Source organism: Peromyscus leucopus, chromosome 20 (genome assembly GCF_004664715.2).
Source record: "Peromyscus leucopus breed LL Stock chromosome 20, UCI_PerLeu_2.1, whole genome shotgun sequence".
Taxonomy (NCBI): domain Eukaryota; kingdom Metazoa; phylum Chordata; class Mammalia; order Rodentia; family Cricetidae; genus Peromyscus; species Peromyscus leucopus.
In genome coordinates this window covers 37,894,416-37,908,145 of record NC_051080.1, presented here as the reverse complement: position 1 = coordinate 37,908,145, position 13,730 = coordinate 37,894,416, and the positions used below count along the sequence as shown (strand labels likewise).

The window sequence follows — 13,730 nt, the reverse complement described above, 5'->3', positions numbered from 1 at the left end:
CTGACTTGGGCTATATAGCAATTATTTTGGATTGCCATTGGGATGGCGGCCCACCATACCCCATGATCTGTGGCGGTCGGAGGACAACATACCCCATGATCTGTGGCGGTCGGAGGACAGCTCTGTAGTCAGCCCTCCCCTTCCACCTTTACACAGAACCAGACTCAGGTCATCAGGCTTGCACCTGCTGAGCCATCTCACCAGCCCATAGAGCAATCCGGAGGCCAGCCAGGACTACATGCAAGACTGCCTCAAAAAGGGGAAGGGAGAGAAAGGAAAGGGAGAAGGGGTGAAAGCAACACTGGACTTTACCCTTATTCTCAAGTCACACAAGTTAAGGATATTTGCCAATGGAACGCAAACATAAGAAGTGGGAAATGACCTGCTGTTTCCTGTCTTTAGAATGTTATCTAGAAGGCCCCACATTATTTTGTTAAGGGGAAGGGGACCTTCTTTGAGCCCCAATTGCAAATCATGTCTTTTCTAAGACTTCTTTTTATTATTGAGACTGGATCTTCCCTATGTTGTCCAGGCTCACCTGGAAATTTCTGGGTTCAAGCAATCCCCCTGCATCAGCCTCTGTGGTAGCTGGGAATACAGGCATGGGCCATCTCCTGTTTTAAGAATGAGGACTTTGGGTAATTAGTGCTTTCAATTTCGGTTTCCATGTTACTCTGGTTGAGAATCTATCCAATGAAAGCTAATCAATGAGTCAGAAGCTAATCTTCTAAAACATACATCATTAGAGAAAACCACAAATACAAAGTGGGGCTCAGGGAGGGCACACACCTGTGGTCCCGGTCCTCAGGATGCAGAAGCAAGAGGATCTTGTGTTCAAGGCCAGCCTGGGCTGTATGACAAGACCACATCTAAAACAAACAACAGTAAAACACGCATAAAGACAGACAGCCACAGTGAGAAGAACCTGCGGTTACTGTATCTGGGGGACAAGGGCTGGAGTCAGAAGTTCAAGGCCATTCTTAGCTGTATAGTTACTTTGAGGCCAACCTGGGCTACAGGAGACCCTTCTCAAACAAACCTCACAAATACAAAATACATAACACAAATGCTTTAAAATGCAGGAAATGTGGAACTGGGTGTGGTGGCTGTAATCTCGGCACTCAAGAAGCAGAGGCAGGGGATGTCTGTGAGCTTGAAGCTAGCCTAATCTACATAGCAACTTTCAGGCTAGCCAGAGTTACATAGAGATCCTGTTTCCCAAAAAGGGGCAGGAAGTAAAAATATGAAAACAATCGGAAAAGACACACAACGTTAGAAGACTCAGATAACAGTAACTGTGCCTACTGAAAAGAGGCTAATGTCCCATTTGTGAATGGTGATCATAAGGCAGTGAGCCTACATTTTCAAAAGAGGGATGATTTATTATATATGCAACATTCAAAAACAGTGCTGTCAGAACAGCTGATAAGCTGTACAGAAAACTTAGCCTCATTATTGGGTCAGATGCTACTCCTACAAGAACGCATCTCTACCACGTGGAGCACAACAATCCCAAAAGGCATTCAACCTTCCAGTTATCACTCACCTACTGTTGATCTAGGGAGAGAGGGGTAAGGTGGTGAACAAGACAAAGGCCCTACTTTTCAAGAGCTCACACTGGGAGCTGGGGTTACAAAGACACACTTTGTGGTTCAGTTCCTAGTCTGTCAGACTCCAAAGCCTGCACTTTATCTTTCAACCATGTCACTTCACATGGTGTGTGTGGGGTGGGGGTGGGGGTGGGGGGTGTTCCTCCCTGGAAGAAAAAGCCACACGTACAGGCTAATACTACTTCTAGATCAAGGTAAAGTTTCTCTTTGTTAGTGGTCCAGCATCTTTCCCCAGTTCTCAAGATTAAAGACTTTGATGCAAGCGTTTAACATAAGATACTGACAGTTTCCAACTTTTTTCTCCCTAGTCCCTAAACCCCTGAGGGCAAAACTTACAGAAGGTGGGATACACAGTAGCTATTCAGGACATGGCTGAATGAAGTTCATCAAGGTGAAAGCCAGACTGTAATACACTAAGGAGCAAATGAAAGAGGGATAGAATCTGCCCCCCATTGTTTTGAGACAAATTTTGTGTATCCCAGACTGATCCAAACTATCTATGGAGTTGAGGATGACTTTAAACTCTGGATCCCCCTGCCTCCACTGGGAATACGGAGAGGTACCACCATATCCAAGCACTTGGTACTGAAGATCAAACCCAGGGCTTCATGCATGTTAGACAAGCAACTTACAAACTGAGCTACATCCCCAGGCCCAGAATCTGCTTTTTAAGGACAAATATAGAAAGGAAAATGGGCCAGGTGTGGTGGCACACACTTTTAATCCCAGCACTCAGGAGGTAGAGGCAGGCAGATCTCTGTGAGTTCAAGGCCAGCCTGGGCTACAGAGCAAGTTTCAGGACAGCTAGAGCTACATAAAAGAGAGAATTCGTCTCCAAAAAAATATAAATAAATAAGTAAATAAAAGTGGGAGAAATTATAATTTCTGGGGGAACTACGACCACAGAAGTCATTTATATATGTAATGAGACGATTGAACTGGGAGTATAACTCAATGGTAGAGCTTGCCTAGCATATAAGAGTCCCTAGGTTTAATTCCAAGTGTCACATTAAAAAAATGAGCAAAGAGTTAAACATACTTGCTTTTGTTGCTGTTTTGCAGTGCTGGTATTGAACACAGTGCATACATACACAGTAGGCCCTGTACACAGCAGGTGAGTGCCCTATTATTAAGCCACATCCCCGGTACTTTGAATATACTTGCTGATAAGGAAATACCGAACACTGTCAGAAGAGCAGGAGTGCTGGGCACGGTGGTACACGTGTGTAATCCCAGCACTTGGAAAGTGCAGGCAGGAAGATCTTGTGGTCTAGGCTATTCAGCAAGCATATGGGGGAGGGGGAGATACTGGGGGTGTTAGAGCTAGATAAGTTGACTAGAAGTTGGCTTTGTCAGTGTTTGTGAGAAAAATCATTTAACCTCTAGGCCTAATTTACACATTTGTAAAACATAGTAACACCTACAATTGACTGTGACAATTACAGTGTTTATTAGGCAAAAGGGACTCAATAATTGCTTCCAACAGATTACTGTTGCAAGCAGTAGCCACACTCCTGTGTTCTAACTTCTCCAGACTAGCTGTCCTGTCCGGATTTCCTGTCCAAGTCCGCGTTACACGCAATGACAAGCAGGATCTTTCTTTCTTCTGTGTTCCACCCTTTGTGCTATTCCCACTTCCTTATGACAGCGTGAGCTCATGAATGGCTGCTGTGGAAAATTACTGCTGTGACCAGCTGAGTAACAGGCAGAGTCTGGAGAACACTCGGATCAAACTGATGTTAAGTCACCAAATCTACAAGATTTTGGACTTCTGCCAAAATCTTCATTGATAACAAAGAAGAGATAAAGTGAAAATACATGCACAGAACATTTGTGTGTGCGTGTGACTCTAAGCCAAGAAGATGCTCTTGCAGTCACTCCAGGCACAGTGTAACCAAAGAGATGGTCTCCTGAGTCACGTTCTCAGAATTTCCCTCACTTCTATGACATACTACCCCAGTTCGTTCTTCTATCAATGTGACGAGTCCCCAAATTCACAAGGAAAGGAGGTTGGTGTGTTTTTATGCAGCGCCAACCTTTGGTTCACAACCTTCTTTCTTTTGCTAGGAACTAACTCGAAGGTCTCATCATGGTAAACCAGGACTCTCCCTAAGCCACGTCCAGGACTCCCCACAGTCCTATTCATGTTTGTCCATGGGTCGTAGCCATCAACCCAAACACCTCCCCTCTCACACAGATCACACACATCTGTGGTTAAAAACGGACAGAAAGTTGGATGTGGTGATCCATGCTTGTAAGCCCAACATTTAGAAACAGGAGCAGGTCTACAACAGAAAGTTCCAGACTAGCTATCGACAAACAACAGCAGCAGCATTGGGGGCTGGAGCCACAGCTCTGTGGTAAAGAGTGAATACTGCTCCAGCAGAGAACCGGAATTTGGTTCCCAGAGCCCATAACAGTTTCACAGCTGACTACAGCTCTAGCTCCAGCAGATCTAAAGCCATCTTCTGACTTGTGCAGGTTCCTACCCTCCATGCATCTGTGAATACACACGTGTGTGCCGGCACACCACACACACACACACACACACACACACACACACACACATTAAATCTTAAAAGTTTAAGGCCGGGCGGTGGTGGCCCACGCCTTTAATCCCAGCACTTGGGAGGCAGAGCCAGGTCGATCTCTGTGAGTTCGAGGCCAGCCTGGTCTACCAAGTGAGCTCCAGGAAAGGCGCAAAGCTACACAGAGAAACCCTGTCTCAAAAAAACCAAAAAAAAAAAAAAAAAATCACAATTTGATTAGGATTATCAAAAACAACCACAAAGCAAGGCATCAACCTTTACTTAGAATCAACAGCAAATGCTCATGGAGAACAGAGAGAAATGAATCCGTGAAACACGGGTCACTAATGCGTGGAGTCCAGAGAGGACTGGAAGCTAACCAAAGGAGTGAGGGGGTAAGGAACCAGGAAATGCGTGTGCCTTTAAACTTACTCACCAGCACACTTAGAAAAGCCACAAATAAAAGAGATGACACTGAAAAGTAGTCCAGTTAAAAATCTGAATTTCAGGGCTTGAGAGTGCACGCCTTTAATCCCAGCACTTAGAAAAGCAGGCAGATTTCTGAGTTTGAGGCCAGCCTGGGCTACATAGGGACAAACTTGAATTTACCTAGAAAAATTTCTTTTAAGGGATTAAAAAAAAAACAACATTCTGGGTCATCTCTAAATATCCCACCCACCAAAACCAAACCCCACGGTGACCCATCCCAAATTTCATAGGCAACACGAGACTGGAAGCTTCGACACAATCTGTCACGGAAAAAGAAACTTCGAAGCGTCTGTATTTCCCAGGACTGCGTTACTGCCACATTACAGCAGTCGGATCCACACCGAAATCCCGGAGTAATTCCCAGAACTCCAACCGGAAGGAAGCACACAAGGCGCCCCTGCCTAAATGAATGTTCGCCTCAGTTTCCCCGATGCTCACCCAGGGCAGCGCGCTCAGACTCGGCCTAAGATGCTGAACCCGAGTCTTAGATGAAAACCCCCCGAGTGCGCTCGGAAAGGGCTGTCACCCGCCGAGAGGCCCGCGGCAGCCCCACTTCACCGACACAGTGCCCGCGGCGGGCGCAGTTTCTCCGGAGGGGGGTGGGTCTGTCACGCGCGTCCCGGGTCGCCGTGGGAGCAGCCGCGCCGCAGCAGCCCCGCCGCCCCCGCCCGGCTGCCCCGCCGCCTCCCCCTCAGCCCCCAGCGCTGCCCGCGGCCTCCACCCAAGGTACTGGGGAGCGTCCGCCTCGCGGGGAGGCGCGCGCCCCGCTCACCTGTCTCACGGCCACCTCAGCAGGTCCGACTCCCGGCTGGCTCCCAGTCAGCGCGCAGCGGACCCTCTGCGCACGCGCGGCCCGCAGAGCCGGCGGCCGCAGAGCATGCTGGGGGCTGTAGTTCCCCAGAGAGAGACTGGACCACTCCGTATTTCAGGCCTCCTTTTGGAGGAGGGGTCCACAGTGTGAGCAGGTCTGGGTTAGTTTCGGGCAGTCAGGATGGGGTCGGTGCACAAAGCTGGAGACCGGCTTTCTCTTTCAGGCTTACAGTCTCCAGACCAGCTTAATCTAGTTTTCCATCAGTCAGGCCCTAGGGGAAGAACTAATTGGTTGAGGTTATGACCAAGAAGGATGCAGTGCGTGGAGCCTGAGGGCCTGCTTTTAAGTCACTCAGTTAACGTCTAGCGTGTCCATGGGAACCCAGAATTTAAGGCTGCCGTGAGAACTCGATGTGTTTGGGAAACATTTAAACACAGTGCCAACGAACAATCCAGAAAGATGGCAACTGTTGCTGCCACTGCTGGCAAGCAATCTAGCTTGAAAAGATTGAAACATGCCCTTGCCTCTTTGCAGAAGGGCTATCAACAACTTCAACAGCCTTAAAGGGGCATCTCACCCAAATCTGAAAAGACCGCGTCTAAGCTGCTTTCTAACATGCACACCTCTTCTTAGTGTTGGTTTGCAGTTGTGCCCAGGTGGACGAAAGCAAAGCGTACCAAACACAAGGCAGGCTCCGTCATGACCTGACTGTACAATATCTGGCTTACAATAAGCACTTTGGCAGGTTTTTCACGTCTCTCAAGCACTAGAATGAGCTGAACACAGAGTGAATTCCCATTTGTTGTGAGAATTCCTTCCCCAGGAGACAAATATCTACTCACGCTTCATAAGGTCCCAATGACAGATCCAAGTACGATACCGCTGAAGTTCAACCCAGAGGGCCAAGGCGTCCATCAGACTTACAGATCACAGGTGATGGATTGCCTACAGGAGCGTGGGTGACCACAAAGCAGCCACACGGCCGTCTCCACCACGGCTGAGTGGATGTAGCTCCTCTCAACTTCCCTAAACCTGTATAATCCAGCACATCCTGAGACCCTGAGGCCGTGTGCAATTAGGGCAGATTGCCTCTAAATGGCTATGAGGAGCAGCTGTAATCTCAGGTGGGGGAAGTTACCCTCTTCGGCCCCTCCTTCTCAGAGGGATGCCAACAGTCTAAAAGCCCTACTATGAGGGCTGCATCCAAACGGGCATAGCTGATTTCATGATGGCGTTTTTTCTCAGAGGACTGTTGTATACCACCATTTGGAGAAGGACTGATCAGAACTGAGCTAGTAAGTGGAAAATCTGGACTCTGAATTGTCATCTAAGAAGTTCATTATCTTCTCGGCTGCAACACCCCTTCTAATTGTATGCACCACTCCCCCAACACACATGAAACATTTATAGATGCAGCTGGGCAGTGGTGGCGCACGCCTTTAATCCCAGCACTCGGGAAGCAGAGGCAGGCGGATCTCTGTGAGTTCGAGGTCTACACAGCTAGTTCCAGAACAGCTAGGGCTGTTACACAGAGAAACCCTGTCTCAAAAAAAACAAGCAAAAAGTGTATAGATGTATTTATTTTATGTGTGTTAGTGTTTTACCAGCATGTATGTGTATGTGTATGCCTGCTGCTTGGGGAGGTCAGAAAAAGGCATTGAATCCCTTAGAACTAGAGTATGGATGGTTCTGAATCACCACACGGGGGCAGGAATTGAACCCAGATCCTCTGCAAGAGCAACTAGTGCTCTTAGTTGCTGAGCCGTCTCTTCAGCCCTCAGTTTTTGTGTTTTAGACAAGGTCTCTCTGTGTAGCTTTGGCTGACCTCGAGTTTGCTGTGTAGACCAGGGTGACCTCAGACTCACAGATCGGCTTGCCTCTGACTTTCAAGTGCTGAGGTGTGCCACCATGTCTGGCTCATGAAACATTCCTTATTCCAAAATGCTGCATAAGAACTCTACAAATCTGTCTAGGCTACATTGATCGGAAATCAGGAAGAAAGAAAAATAAAACTGTTTAAAGCTCCTTGGATGTGAATGCTCAAGGCCAGGCCCCCCTCAATTCTGAAATGTCAAATGTGTGTGAGATGGGGACCCCCGTGTACTGACGTAATTCAGCCAAGCTGCACACGTGTGAGAAAAACAGCACCTGCCCCATGAAACAAAGTGGACAGGAGAAGTTTCACCAGCCAATACCAGAGTGGCAGAGAGTTCTCTGAATCAAAAAGTCGTTTCTGAGAGCTGACAGGAGCTGGGAATGGATAGCTTAAACTTTTAATCCCAGCACTTGGGAGGCAGAGGTAGGTGGATCTCTGAGTTTGAGGCCAGTTTGATCTACAGTTCCAGGACCACCAGGACTACACAGAGAAACCCTGTCTCAAAAAAGCTAAACCAAACCAAACAAAAAAAGTAATACTTATTTCTCCTAGGCTATCACAAACTAAATGAAACCATTTGTTTGTATTGAGACAGAACTTGAATATGCAGCCCAGGCTGTTGTTGAATTCATGACTCTCCTGCCTCAACACTCCCAAGTGCTGGGATCACAAGCCAAGCTAGAAAGGAATGTAGAGTGTGCATTTGAGTGTGTGTGTGTGTGTGTGTGTGTGTGTGTGTGTGTTCCCTCCCACACACCCCTCTCCCCTCACCCAGGTCTCACCCAAGCTGGCCTCAAACTGTCTATGTAGCCAAGGATGAACTTCAATTTCTGATCCCCCTCTCCTGTATGCAGAGATCGTTCATAGGTTGGTGTCACTATGGTTTGTGAAATGAACTTTTTTTTTATGTGCATTGATGTTTTGCTGCATTTATGTCTGTGTGAGGGTGTCAGAAGCCCTGGAACTGAAGTTACAGACAGTTGTGAGTTGTCATGTGGGTGCTGGGAATTGAACCCGGGTCTTCTGGAAGAGCAGCTGGTGCTCTTAACAGATGAGTCATCTCTCCAGCCCCCAAAGTCTGTTATTCTCTTTTCAACCTTGGGGGGAAAGTGAGCAACTCATTTATCTAATGAACTATAGGCTAAACTCTTGCCTAAACCTTGTTTGGATTTTTGCATTACATTTCAGACCTATTTACCTATACTCTTATAAACAGCACTATCCCAATTAGAACATTTTAAAGACAGCTGTCTTATTAAAATTTAAAACCATGGAAGAGGTATTACAGTCAGAAGTTCAAAAGACCATTTCCCAGTGCCCTCAAGCCATGGCAGTGACAGGGGACAACATCAGAGGATGGAAACTGCCTGGTGGCCTTTATGGAGCATCCCTTCCCCCAGACTCACACTTAATCTAATATTGGAGACGACCATGTATTTCTCAGGATTCCCTTGTGAGGATTAAGAGTGAAGAATTCCTAAGAAGTTCTTAAATCCTCATGTAACTGTTTGTCCTAGTCTCCTCGTCTTCTGACGGCCTTGAAATTCTAGCCAGAAATGTAGCTCAATGTAGTTTCTGGAGGTAGGACTTTTATTTCCCATTTATGCATTTATAATTTATTTTAGTGTTTGTTGTAGAGGTCACGTGCCATGGCATGCCCATAGAAGTCAGAGGACAACTTGCCTGAGTCTTATCTTCTTCCACCATGTGAATTCTAGAAATCAAACTCACCATCAAGCTTGGCAGCAAGATCCTCTGTCCACGGAGCCATCTCACTGGCCTCTTGGGTTTCGGGACAGATTCTCCTGTATCCCAGGCAGGCTTTGAACTCCTGATTCTCCTGCCTCTACCTCCCAAGTGTTTGGATTTCAGGTGTATACCACCCTACCCAGCTAGAGTTAGAACTTTTCCTGAGGCAAATTACCATCCACTCACCACTAAACCTTTTTCTTCACAAAATTGACTTAGCAGCCTTTTTTTTTTTTTTTTTTTTTTACTTTTTTTCTTTTTGAGCTGAGGATCAAACCCAGGTCCTTGTGCTTGCTAGGCAAGCGCTCTACCACTGAGCTAAATCCCCAACTCCAACTTAGCAGCCTTTAATCCCAGCACTAGGCACTCAGGAAGTAGGGCCAGGTGGATCTCCGTGAGTTTGAGGCCAGCCTGGTTTACCAGGGAGTTCAGACAGCCAGAGCTACAAAGTGAGACCTGAGACCCTGTTTTTTTTTTTTTTTTTTTTTTTTTTTTTTTTTTTTTTTTTTTTTTTTTTTTTTTTAATTTATTTATTTATTTTTTTAAAGCTGGCTTATCAGAACTTCTCTGTACATGGCACTTACAAGGTGATATGTCACACAAGAACCCCAGCAGAGAAACCAAATTTTAATTGGTGTCTACAGTCAGAACTCGCTGAACTTGCAAGGTAAAAGTGCCCATCCATTGGACTCCATCTGCAGTAAAGGTCAAATCTTATATGTAATATACGTGAATTCCAGTGTTTTCAAACATATGCTATAATGGCTGCTGTGGAATGCTGTTCTTTATGAGAGCAGCCGTGGCGACCCTCACAGTCAGACCTGTTGATTCTCCCTCATACAAGTGTTGGGCAGGGAGGGGCATTCGACCCTCACCTGAGATTCTGGCTACCCTCCTGCCTCCTCTCCCCAGACTTCAAATAGACTTAAAACTTCATACATAATTCTACCCCAGCTTCATATAGACTTAAAAGGAACATATGACAATTGGAAGATTTCCTGAAGTGGGTGCCCCATCTCTCCAGCCATGGGAAGTTGACATGCCTGAGGTCACCAGAGTTTTCAATGATGTGGTCATTTTGGGGTCACCCACGCTCCTAGAAGTAAGCCAGTAAACTTGAAGGTTCACCAAGCTGGACTTAGGTAGGATTGTGTCTTTGGTCTGTTGTGGGCAGGTGTCTTATCTGGAGTAGATGTTTGCTCACGACTCCCTAGAAAAAGTTAACATAACAATGACTAAATGCGTGTGGTGGTTTGAAAGAAAATAACCCCCAAAAGGGTGGCACTATTAGGAGGTGTGGCCTTGTGGGAGGAAGTGTGTCACAATGGGGGCGGGCTTTGAGTTCTCCTAGGCTCAAGTTGCTTCCAGTGTCACAGACCACTTCCTGTTGCCTGCAAGATGTAGGACTCTCAGCTACTTCTCCAGCACCATGTCTGCCTGCACGCCACCATGTCCCACCGTGACAATGGACTGAACCTCTGAAAATGTGAGCCACCCCAATTAAATGTTTTTCCTTCATAGGAGTCACTGTGGTCACAGTATCTCTTCACAGCAATAGAAACCCCAACTAAGACAAAAATGTAATTTCTCTTCCAGATGGAATTCTGACACAGAAAAAGGCCATTAGCTAAGAACGAAAGACATCAGTTAATAAGAACCTATCAGTACTGGTTAATTTTGGCAACTGTATCACGCAACTCTGCCAACCAGGTTGCCTGAGTAGACTGCAGGGGAATGACTTTTTGATGGGAATCCCATGGAGACCAGGACCTCCCGCCACTGCCTCCCACGTGCTGAAGTTGTAGCTGTACTACCATGCAACTCGAAACCACTCTAAAATTAAGTTTATTGAAACAAAAATTACACATGGTTTGCACATATGCTGATGCTCAGCTATATATCCCCTGCTCTCCTGACTTAACTGTTGCTTGATTGGCAGATTGAGACAAGGTCTATGTGGACTTCCAACTCAAGAGTTCTGTTTTACCGACATACCTGGCTAGCTTAAAATTTACCTTTTCCTCTTTACCTATGCATCGTTTATGTATTCACACAAGGTCTTGTGTAATCCAGACTGGCCAGGGACTTGCTATGTAGCAGAGACTACCCTTAAACTCTGGATCCTCCCGCCTCCACGTCCCAAGTGCTTGGACTACAGACATGTACCACATACTGCCCCATTTAAAATTGCTCATTAGTTCTCTGAGCTTTGTATGTGTTTGATCATGGCCCCCAGCTCTTCTCAGATCCACCCTGCCCTCCCTACTCATCCGAATTTGTGTCTTTTTCAGTCCTTTGTAACCAATTTCAATTTGTGCTGCCCAAATATTCTTAGCTGTATCATTATTATTATTATTGGGGCAGGGTTTCACTATGTAGCCGTGGCTGCCAGGAACTCTGAGTGCCAGGATTAAAGGCGTGCGCCACCAGCCCCGTCCCACCTGCTTTTTATATTGATCGACCCACAGATCTCTATGTCAAGTCTCTTCACAGCAGGCAAACCACACTCAGCCTTGCTTCCCCACTGATCACACTGAAAGGCTGGTGAGCCTGTGGAGCTTGGGCAGAAAGAAATGTGATTTCTTTTTGAAATTTATTTTCATCTTGTGTGTATGTAATGTGTGGTGATGGGCATGTGTGTGCAGGTGTAAGCATCTATGTATGCACGTGGGAAGCTAGAAGAGGATATCCTGTGTCTTGATTTATTCTCACTCTATTCCCCTGGGACAGGTCTCTCACTGAACCCATGGATCCTCCTGTCTCTGTTCCCCACAGTGCTGGGATTACAAGCGCATGTGACCACAGGGGTATTGTCTGGGCAGTGGTGGCACATGGCTTTAATTCCAGCACTTGGAAGGTAGAGGCAGGCGGATCTCTGAGTTAGAGGCCAGCCTGGTCTACAGAGCGAGTTCCAGGAGAGCCAGGACTTCACAGAGAAACTGTCTCAAAAAACAAAACTAAACTAAAAAGTGGGTACTGGGATCTGAACCTGGGTCCAGATGCTTGAACAGCAAGTGCTTTTACCCCTAGTCATCTCTCCAGCCCCAGGACATGGTGTTTTCTGGATATCTTCTGTGACAGATCCCTTTGCACAGTCCCAGCTCACTTGACCCCTGCAGACCTTCACGATTTATGCCAGTCTAGACCCTGCTATTGCGTTTCCACTTAAGAATATATTTGCAAGTAACAGAGATGAGACTTGATATCAGCAGAAGAGGACGGCAAGTGCCCAGCTGTTTGCAGCTGGACAGGAAGCCTGTCATCCTGTGATCTGCCCAAGCCCTGGTGTCCATTGTGATTCTGATTGGGATTTTCGACACTAGCTGATCGTAAATCCAATTTTAGAGAAAGTACAAGTTTCTCCCTTCCAGCAAACCTGCAGCTCCAATCAGATGCCACAGGGGAAACAGACTGATTGCATTTAAGAGTCTAATCACAAGTGTGTAAATATAGGGAACAAAAGAGGAAAGTAACACACAAACCCACCCGTTCAAAGTACTCAAGAGAAACAGGCCAAACCAGCCGTCACCACACAGGTCTAACTGAGCTAGCCTATCTTGTTTCCATATCTTCTGTGAAGAAATTAACTAAAATCCCTGGTATTTAATGTCTCCAGTGTGCCTGATGTGACACTGAGAGAGGCTGTTAACTTGGAGCAGCTTTCAGAATGGCCAGTGCTCAGAGCAGAGCTCAGCAATTCACTTCTCCGTGCTAGACGCAGCAACCTCAAACAGTACAGGGGATTCAACGTGGGCCTCCAGTTTGTCCTCTCTTACCGACTATAAGCCTAATCACTCAAAATCTCTCTTTGAGACAGGGCCTTCATGTAATCCTGGGTGTCCTGGAATCACTATGTAGACCAGGCTGGCCTTTAATTTACAGAGATCTATCCACTTCTCCCTCCCTAGTTCTGGGTTAAAGACATGCTGCTACCATGGCTGGTCCCCTAATCTTTTTTTAAATTATATTTTACCTATTTTTGTGCTGTGATGTGTGTATATATGTGCATGTGTGACGAGGCACGAATGTGGGGGTCCAAGCCTTCTTCCATGTGGTCTTGGGGATCAAACTTAAGCTGTCAAACTTGGTAGCAAGTTCCTTCACCCCTGAGCTATTTCACGTGCCCCCGACTCCTTTTTGAGACAAAGTCCCTTGTATCACAGACTGACTGTCAGGACTGCAGATGTGTACCACCATGCCCAGTCTATGCTGTGTTGAGGATCAAACCAGGGCTTCTGGCATGCTAGACAAGCACTCAGTCAGCCAACTGCGTGACATCCTGTCATCTTTTGTCTCTTTGCTAGGTTACGCAGGCTGGCTTTAACTTGCCCTGTAGCCCAAGCAGGCTGTGAAGTTCCATCTTCTGCGAAGCTCAACTGCAGACCTCCTTCAGTACCTTTTCAAGAGGAAGCCCTGCGTGGTAATGTCCACAAGTAGTCCAACTACTGAGGAAGCTGGGTCAGGATTACTTGAGCATTAGACTTGGAGACCTGCCGGGGCGACAGCGAGACCTTCAAGAGGGAGAATTCGGAGTAAAAGGAAGCCGCAGCTGTGGTGTTCAATAGGTTCACAAATGCATTTTTCGGGGCCATGCAGATAGAGGGCTTATTTGGCAGTTCTTAGCATACAAACACAAGGACCTGAGTTTGAGCCCACAAACCCACCAA

General features: G+C 46.6%; 1 protein-coding gene across 6 annotated transcripts in view; it reads right to left on the bottom strand.

The window, feature by feature from the left end:
* The window catches only part of Sgsm3 (small G protein signaling modulator 3), a 31,616-nt gene extending 26,122 nt beyond the window's left edge, over positions 1–5,494 (bottom strand). For 5 of the 6 annotated variants that reach the window (XR_005089650.1, XR_005089652.1, XR_005089651.1 and 2 more), the window contains exon 1: positions 5,400–5,494. The gene's annotated coding sequence lies outside the window, so the exon portion shown is untranslated. Of the gene's footprint in view, positions 1–5,065; positions 5,236–5,399 lie in introns of those variants that run through there. The other variant, XM_037197687.1, reaches the window with a different exon arrangement.
* Between the last annotated feature and the right edge of the window lie 8,236 nt (positions 5,495–13,730).